This window comes from Zea mays, chromosome 10 (genome assembly GCF_902167145.1).
Source record: "Zea mays cultivar B73 chromosome 10, Zm-B73-REFERENCE-NAM-5.0, whole genome shotgun sequence".
Classification (NCBI taxonomy): Eukaryota; Viridiplantae; Streptophyta; class Magnoliopsida; order Poales; family Poaceae; genus Zea; species Zea mays.
In genome coordinates, this window is record NC_050105.1 from 122,089,872 (window position 1) to 122,099,458 (window position 9,587).

At 43.8% G+C, this 9,587-nt stretch overlaps 1 pseudogene; it reads right to left on the bottom strand.

Moving 5' to 3' along the window:
* Window positions 1-7,127: 7,127 nt before the first annotated feature.
* Window positions 7,128-9,273, bottom strand: LOC109942908 (uncharacterized; annotated as a pseudogene).
* Between the last annotated feature and the right edge of the window lie 314 nt (window positions 9,274-9,587).

Here is a 9,587-nt window from a genome sequence, read left to right on the forward strand (position 1 = left end):
GAGAATCAGCTCTTAGTAATTATAAGATAATTGTAGTACTTTGCTTAAGCTTTCCAACAAATTTTGGAGCACCCTTTTTGGTGGTCTAGAGACCAAGTTACAGCTGTTTAAACTATAGAGTTTGAATCTGTCCAAATCTGGACAGAGAAGTCTGTTTGTATTATCTGACTTTGATATGTATTGAATCACCTTGAGATGATTATAAATGAATTGTAGACAATTCTATTAGCTTTCTAAAAAGTCTAGGATCATCTGAATTGGATGCCTGAAACTCCAGTTATAGATTTTTGAAGTACATAGTCGAATTCTGTCCAAATCTGGACAGCATTATCGTTTAATACTGATTGACCTTTCTAAGTGTCTAATCTCATGGTGATGATAATACAAAAGTTATAGAGGACTTCATAAGCTTTCCAGAAAGTCTTAGTCCACTATTTTTGGATGAATATTTTGTGAATTATGAGCAAAGCAATTGACTGTTGTGCTGCTGTCCAAATTCAGCTAATATTAAAATGATTGCTTGGAGTTTCTTTTGTGTAGATGACTAGATTTAGTTAGTTCTTGGCTTGATTAATGAAATCTTATAATTGCATATGGATGTTTCTTAATGTTCGGATTAGGTTCGAGTAAGTTGGAGAACATGATTGTTGTGTTGGGGTATATAAACCTATCTAGTGCTTAATTAAGACTGTTTGTGAAATCTTGCCATTAAGTATTAGTGTTATTTGTGTGAATTTCTATTGTTTGGTTGCCTGCATACCTTGTCTTAAAAAGTTTCATCTTCTATATTAATTGCTTAAGTTAATAAATCACGGAGGATGGAGATTTACTTATGGTTCATTACTAGTTTGTCATATTGATTCTATCGGGTCATGTCGTTTAAGTGTTCTCCATTGCTAATAGAAAGTTTGTAAGGGATAGTATTTTGGATTTGTATATCTCTAGGCCTTTTCATGCTGTTACTTGAGTTTTTGTTTGGGGAGTAAAGTATCCAGGTAGTAATGATCATCCAACTTAATTAACTAGTAATTTGTTGATTACAATACGGGTGACTTGGAATTAGCTTTATCTATGTCCTTATGCTTACGTAGTTGTAAATAAATGCTTGATCAAATGCCTTGTTGTCTAAATATGATGTATTGCTTTCTTGATATTTGGTTAGGTCCATTTGACTAGAAAGTGATGACTGATATATAATTAAATGTATCTAGTAGTTACCCCCAAGGGTTGTAATGTTTGTTTTAAGTATTATCCTCTTTAGTATAACTTATCTATATTGTGCTTTTTATGTCCATGCTCATGTTCATTATGCATATCATTTAGGTACGCTAGCTGAAAAATCGTGCGAAGCGAAGGGTGTGGATCAAAACAACCCACAATACGATGTCAGCCGATGAGCCCGAAGATGGATGGACTAAGCAGATGTCAGAACGAAAGCTGATCATCAAGTGGCCTTCATCTAACAACACTAACCTAGTGTTATCCCAGGCAAGCCCCGGTGCATTTGCCACCCCCTTGTTATAAAACTTTTATCACTTATATGTTGCATTAGGTGATAGGAGTTGTGTGAATAAACAATTGATGCATTATCATTCCTTGGAATTTGATTACTATTCCTTGATTCCTGTTTATAAAAGAGAACTAAAGATGCTTAGTCCTGCTTAGATAATTAAAAGTTGTTTTTTTAAAAAAGATGATGTGTTACACGGGATATGGGAAATTGTTGTGAAAAAGAAATTGGGATGGTGAATCCATATGGCCATGATGGATTCAACATCCAGAAAAAGTACCTCTGTAAGGTACCAAGGATTGGGAAATGGTTTAACTAAAATGAGACCAGACGTTGAGCAGGAAAGGTCGCCCGTCTGTGTCGCTTAAGGACCGTTCCGATTGTTGGCCTGCTGATCTAGAACCCTTTAACTGGCCACATGCCTCATCATGGGTAAGCTTAGCCTCGGTCGGACCAATACCAGAACAGCTCGCACGCACTGGGAGTGGAGAGATGGCGAGAGTAGCTTGTACCCTCCGTGGCAAGAGACTGGAAGGTGGGGTGCTGTACTCTCGGAAACATGGCGGGCACCATGGCGAGAGTAACATGTACCAACCAGGCCAACGACTGGAAGGTGGGGTGCTGTACTCTCGGAAACATGGCGGGCACCATGGCGAGAGTAACGTGTACCAACCAGGCCAATGGCTGGACGGTGGAGTGCTGTGCTCTCGGGTCGCGTGAACCCGTTCTGGTCTTGAGAAACCCGGTGGCGAGTTGACATATACAAGGGTTAAGTGCTACATATGTCGTGTGGTTGGAGATCCCCAGCTGGGTATTAATCGATTCGGATCGCCGAACTTCTCGGATATGAAGACTGGATCTTCGACCTTCATCGTAGATAACAAGTGAAATTAAAATTGATAAAATGAAGCTAGTGTAGGACAAGTGAATGTTCTAGACCAGGCAAATCTAGATTCAGGAAAAGTACTTAATTTGTGAAGTAAAATTTTTGGCATAAGGATCCACTACTAGTAAGCTTTTCTGCAAAAACGAGTCTTTGAAATTTGATGAGCTTTACCTTGATTCCCAATAAACCAGCATACCCTTGAGAGTCTTTTCTTTAGTCGGGTAAGTCTTGCTGAGTAATTGTGTACTCAGGGTTTTATTCCCTGTTGTTTTTCAGGTTATATTTTTGTTCTGTTGTGGATGGTGCTAAGTGCCGGTGGGCTCGGCCTTCTTATATAAGTATATTCCATCTTTAGCTTCTTTATTGAGGACTGTCACTTAAGCTAGCATGTATTTTAAAACTTATAAATGTTTTATACATTCAAATTGTAATCTTTTTGAATCAATTTCTTTTGTAATCAACTCCGATGATATATATTGTAATCTTGTTATAACTTGTAAATGTTGTAACTTGTAACCATTTTGTAATAAAGAATTTCCGCTGCAAATGTTGGTGTGTGATTTGTGTTTACTTAATCCTGCGATCTTGGCGGTAAGTCGTTTATCCGGGGTCCTCGGGGCACTCGGACAGATCCTGTTAAGTTGTTTGGTACACACGCATAGCTGTCTGAGGTCTTTGAGACAAGGACAGGTGCATGTGGGCCCGATAACTTGGAAGGTTCTGCGACACTACTGTTCCTGCCCGAGGCTGGGCTCGGGCGAGGCAAGATCGTGTCCCTTGAGTGGACGGAGCCTTGACCTGAATTGCGCCCATCAGGCCTTTGCAGCTCTGTGCTGATGGTGGTTACCAGCCGAGTTTAGGAGTCTTGGGGGTACCCCTAATTATGGTCCCCGATAGTAGCCCCCGAGCCTCAAAGGGGGTGTTGGTACTCGCTTGGAGGCTTTGTCGCACTTTTTTGCAAGGGGACCGGCCTTTCTCGGTTACACTTTGTTCCGGTGGGTGCGCGCGAGCGCACCCGCCGGGTGTAGCCCCCGAGGCCTCGGAGGAGTGGTTTGACTCCTTCGAGGTCTTATTGCCTTTCATGATGCCTCGGCCGGTCTGGTTGTTCCCTCATGCGAACTGGTGGTTGCCCGGGTGCATAGTCAGGTTCCGAGTTCTCGGGCTGGTATGTTGACGCTGTCAACGGTTTGGCCGGAGCCGGTTTTGCGAGAGCAGCCCCCGAGCCTCCGCACAGGGCGCGAGGACGGTCAAGGACGGACTCGCCTTTTTTCATACGCTCCTTCGTCGCCTTTCTGCAAGGAGGAGGGGGGGAAAGCGCCATGTTGCTCTCGGAGGGTGTCGAACATGGTGTCTCCAGTGAGTTGCTAATGGGTGATCCGAGTGGACGCCCGTGCCCCGTTCGATAAGGGTTGGCTAGTGGCCCAGAGGCGCGCTCCAAAAGTACCTGCAGGTGATTTGCAGGACCCGTTCCCGTTTGATAGGGTCCGAGGGCTCGATGCCTCCCTCTGATGGGATTCCATTACAGAATCGCTCCTGCTGGTCTCGGAAATGTCCTAGGGTACCTCAGGAGCATAGCCCGAGCCTTGGCCATGTATCGGACGTACCCAGAGTCATCCCTCGCTCTGTGTGTTCTGAGGCGGCTGTCGAACCCTTCGGGGGGCCAGCCTTCGAACCCCTGATCAGTAGTGGGCGCGGAGCCCGAGTGGCCTGAGGCGGCTGTCGAACCCTTCTGAGGGGCCAGCCCTCGAACCTCTGACCAGTAGTGGGCGCGGAGCCCAAGTGGCCTGAGGCGGCTGTCGAACCTGTGGCGGAACTGCCCGAATTATTCCAACTTAAGTGCCTTAGTCCCGCCTTAGAGGCTAGACCACACTTAAATAGGAATAAACCGTCAGTCCCTCGGATCTAGTCCGATAAAGCCACTTAACCAGGATCGAATACCACTAGCTCACTCGAAAGTGAGGCACAGAGAAATACAATAAAACATAATACCACAAATTTAATAAGTATCATTAGTGATTACATTATCGGAGTTTCAGAAATAATAACCATAAATTTTAATGCAGCGGAAATAACTAACGGAGAAAACCGAGTAACATGGCGAAGCCTGGCCATGCTACTCCTCCTGGTCCTCTCCTGCGGAAGCAGTAATCCACTCGACCATCTGTCCCGGTGGCAGGGACGAAGGCCAAGTCACGCCATCAATCAATCAAGGAGTACCTGCAAAAATTGTGCCACAAGCAAGGCTGAGTATACTAATACTCAGCTAGACTTACCCGGTGTGAGGAGTCTACTCCTCTACCTCTAGACATGCAGCTGTTTGGCTGAGGGGTTTGGTTTGCCAAAAGCACTAGCTGAGTCTAAAATCAAGTTTTAGCTTTTCAAGTTTTAGTATGATCCTTTTTAAACTAGATGTGTACCTAGCTAGTCATACATGGTATCGAACATTTTATCAATCAACATCTTTTGCCAGTCAACTCATTTCCACTTATTACTCAATGTAGCAGCATGGATCAAGCAGTCTCATTAGCTGCGAGAAGCAGACGATTCAAATCGAGTTTTTAAACCTTGCAAGGTAAACCTAAACACACGACATGTAGGGGCACTCCGTCCCCACACACATCAACCGTCCCCATCGATTCCCTGGCAACAGATCAGGGCTCACCGCCTTGGCGTACAATGCCCCACTGACCCCGACTGGCCGTCGTGCAGTGACCGCACTTGTACCCACCATAACCGGAATGGGAGACCACGTCTCAGGTTGCGTGAGGGGTAAAGTCTGCGGGCAGGTTCACTCAGGTACTAGGCTTACCGATTTACCATATTTCTCGGTATGTGTTTAGTACGTTCAAACGCTTGACTCACGGTACCACACCTTAATCCTTATTCAAATTTTTATCCCGTAGACAACCAATCCCCATGGATTGTTGCCCACAACCAACATCAGTACGATATGAAAGTGGGTACAATCAATGTCCTGACCTCGCGCGAGTGCTAGAAAAATCACTCGTCTTCTACCGAGATCCTACTTAATAAAGCAGCTACTCGACCTAGCATACTAGTATCCATCTCAAAAGGAATCCTGAGTTCATGCAACTAGGGTTTCATTCAACTCCTACACTTAAGTGCACAGTACAATCCTACAAACATTAAGTGTAGTAAAATAGCATATATAAACGGTTATGCATAAAACCGGGGCTTGCCTTTAATTTTTAACACTTAGATAGTGTTTGCTGGGGGAGGTACTCGCTTGGCGAGCATCCACTGGGTAAGTCCACCATTCTTCAGGTCGTCCACCAACTGCATCTTGTGGTTGGCACCACATCAGTTGCTCGATCATCATCTCTCGGTCCTATATGAAATGCAAGATGCATATGTATGAATATAATGAAAAGTTATCACAAGATATATAAAGACACACGGTAGCGAGCTAGACACTTAATCTAAAGACACCGTAAACAACCATATGCTAGCATTAGCTATCTACACTTCATCGAGCGCACAACATCCACACCACTGGAAGGACGACGATTACTGCTTTTAATTAACCAACACAACAGGACATCACAAGTATAAACATTTATTTAACTTGCTACGGCTTTTCCTTAATTCTTCTATCAATCACACAAAAGCATCCAACACAAGTTTAACCGATGACATAGGCATCAATGTCTATGGAAATTCTATATCACAATCAACTAAAGAAGAAACATATAAAACAATACACAAATGTCATCTCTAGCTTAGCCATGGCAAGTCTACATTTATTTAAGTGCTAACCAACATTTTTAGCCAAACGGGTGAACTAACAATCAAATGAGCACTAGCAGAATTTTTGGACAGCAATACAGCAGTTGCTTGATTTAATCATAACTCTTCAATGGTTAGTCCAAAAATATCAAACTAGGACTTTCTGGAAAGATTAAAAAGTGCTCTACAACTTTGGTATTTTCATCACAACATGATTCAACACTTAGCAAGGTCAAAAAGTGCAATTACAGCAGCACTGTCCAGATTTGGACAGATTCAGACTTGCAACTTCAAAAATTCATAACTGAAGATTCAGACATCTAAACAAAGTGATCTTGGACTTTCTGGAAAGGTAATAAAATTTTCTACATATCATTTATAAACACCTCAAGGTGATTCAATGTTTTACTAAGGACAAAAGACACTAGAAGGCTTTGCTGTCCAGAATTGGACAGATTCAGTCTTCAGACTTTAAACGTCCATAACTTAATCTTCAGATCACTAAAAAGAGTGATCCAAGACTTTTTGGAAAGCTTGGCAAAAGCACTACATGACTTTTATAATCACCAAGAATTGATTCTATGTTGAACTGAATCAAACAATTCAGTTTTCGAAATCTGTTCTGTCAGTGGACAGAACACAGCAACCAAGTTGTAAAATTCATAACTCTTAAACTATCAGGCCTGTGTTTATGAAATTTTAACACAAGCAAGATCAGAAAAGCATCTACAACTTCCTTATAATCTACAAGGACTGATTCAAACATTAACTTAAGCAAACAGTACAGTCTCTGAAATCTGTACAGAAATTGGACAGATTCAGTTACTGAATTTGTAAAAAGCATAACTCCTAAACTGTCAGTCCTATGGCTGTCAAATTTTAACACAAGTAAGATAATAAAGTTATCTACCACTTTTCTATAGCACATATCTACAGAAAACACAATTTAGTTCATCAAACATACAACACAACTAAAACAGTGCGTGCAGCCCAAAACAGCAATTACTAAAATTCAGCTTCTATACAATTCAAGAATTTCCGCATTTTAGAGACTTGACTTGCTCTAACGCTTTACCATTTGTTAGAGTTAAATTAATTAAATGAGAACCAACAAGTCAACTTACCAATTTTCATTCAAGTCATTTAGTGCACTAAAACTACTACAACCAATCAACGACGCATTCTCCCCGACAATCACCCAACCATTTGCGTTTTAAATTAGACATCCTATGAGCACTAATACTTTTCATCCGCGACCGTAACCATACGCATTTAGAATACAACAAGCAATTTACCGGGACTACAAGCTTAACTAAAGTCATCTAAGAGTCGGCTAGCTAGAGCAACGACACAGCCCGCTAAATATCATACACGTCAGCTTGTCTATTATTATCAAAATCCGAGACACCACATACACTACAACATTTTTATAAACATTCATATTCACAAGTATTTTTGCACACCGACCAAATCATACAAATCGTAAACTACTAGTCTCCAACTCACAATCACCATGCATTTACTTCCCAATCATGGACACATACATGTTTATTATACGAACAGAGCATTTCAATAATTATCCTAAAACAATTAACTCCATTACACAACTCATACCACAAACCTACTTGACTTGCTTGAAGTGTCTACTCGAATCCGTGAGTACAATCACACATTATATGCGAAGCATAATTTAACGAACACAAAATACGCATCGACTCGATTCGACTTATAAATATTGAGAAAGCGATAACTACTTCGGCATGTCACCACCTCTCTAATTAAGCAAACACAATTTCCTACTTATATCGACCGAACATTCGTGTCGAGCACACCTTATGTTACCTTGTCTCGCATACAGCCATGGGGCGGCGTGCACTCGAGACATTTCCGTTAATTTTAACGCCATCACTACTACAATGCATCTCAGCACACACAATCATCCACAGACTCGCCATTCGTATAAACTTGACAGACATTTTTAATTCTTGTCGACACCTCAGACAAACACAACTCGGCGACCCTCAAATTTTTCTACGCAACCATGCCACCTAACGCAACACTTGATGTAACCCACTTCGACACACTCACGCATACGTGTCCCCATTGCATTCTCAGGACCAATTTTTGCACAATTATTTATGACAATGTTTATTGACGAGACAAGTGAAGCACTAACCGATTATTCGCACATCTCGTCCTTAAACACAAATCACATGTCTCATAATTTATATCTTCGACCCACTCTATCCTACACCACGATGAATACATAAAATATATTTAGCAAAGACTAACTCATTAGCCGACTATGGAAATTACTAATCATGTTTCACGCTTTATTTAATTTACCACAACTAACACACTACTTTACGACGAAGTGCTTTAGCAAACAATTAATACACCCGCGACCGATCCCTACGACGTACAAAAGAACTATCGTAGCCACATATATATCCGATCTAACAACAAAATAACACATCGGCTCACCATATCAAACCTCAGTCGTGGTTGCTGCACATGTGGCGCGAAGACGAACGCACCGTCAATCGCGGGAGATCGAAGCAAAGTCGAAGGAGCACGACGGGCACCGTGGCGTGGCAAGGTGGGGCACCCGCCACGAAGGGGTTGTTGTGGCTGTCGGTTGGCGTGGCAGAGCCCACGGGTGGCTGACGACGCACCGCGACCTGACTCGGCATTGCGTCAAACAGGTGGCGCGCGCGGCGTGCTGCTGCTACTTGGCGCTGCACAACAAGGGAGCGAGCGAGCAGCAGCGAAGCCAACCACCATGCACGGGAGGGGCTTGGCCAGAGCAGGGGAAAAAATGAAGCTCGGACATGGCTGCACTTGGGGAGGCGGCATCGAGTCCCAAGGCAATATCTTGCGCAAGAAAATAAATCAGGGAGGGTAGGCGCTGCTCGACCATAGGGAAGAAGAGGAGCCGGCTGGGTGGAAAGACGGACAGGGCGTTGTAGGGATATGGGAGCGGCTGCTCTCTGCTCTTGGGGAAGAAGGGCGACGCCGGCTGGGAGAGGGGGTTCGGCCATGCCAAGAACAGAGAAAGAGGAGGGAGATGTGCTGCTGTTTGGCACCGGCAAGGGAAGCTGCAGGGCGTCGGCGGCCATGGAGGAGCAGGGCGCGGTCAGTGAAAGTAGAGCTGCTGCCTGGCGCCCTGTACAGCAGAGAGAGGGAGGAAGGGCGAGCAGCAGCAGGGGAGGGAGAGCACGAGCGCCATGGGGCGAGCTCACCTGCAGGACTGATCGAGATCTCTGCCAACGATGGAAGAACAGGTCACCAACGCAGCCATGGCAGAGATGGCAGAGGCCGAACAGAGGTGGGGGAGCTCACAGCCTGATGGAGGCCGAGCGCTATGGAGCATTGGGGCGCTACACAGGGAGGGCCGAGCAGGAAACAGAAGATGAAGCAAGGGAGCTCGACCATCAAGGATGT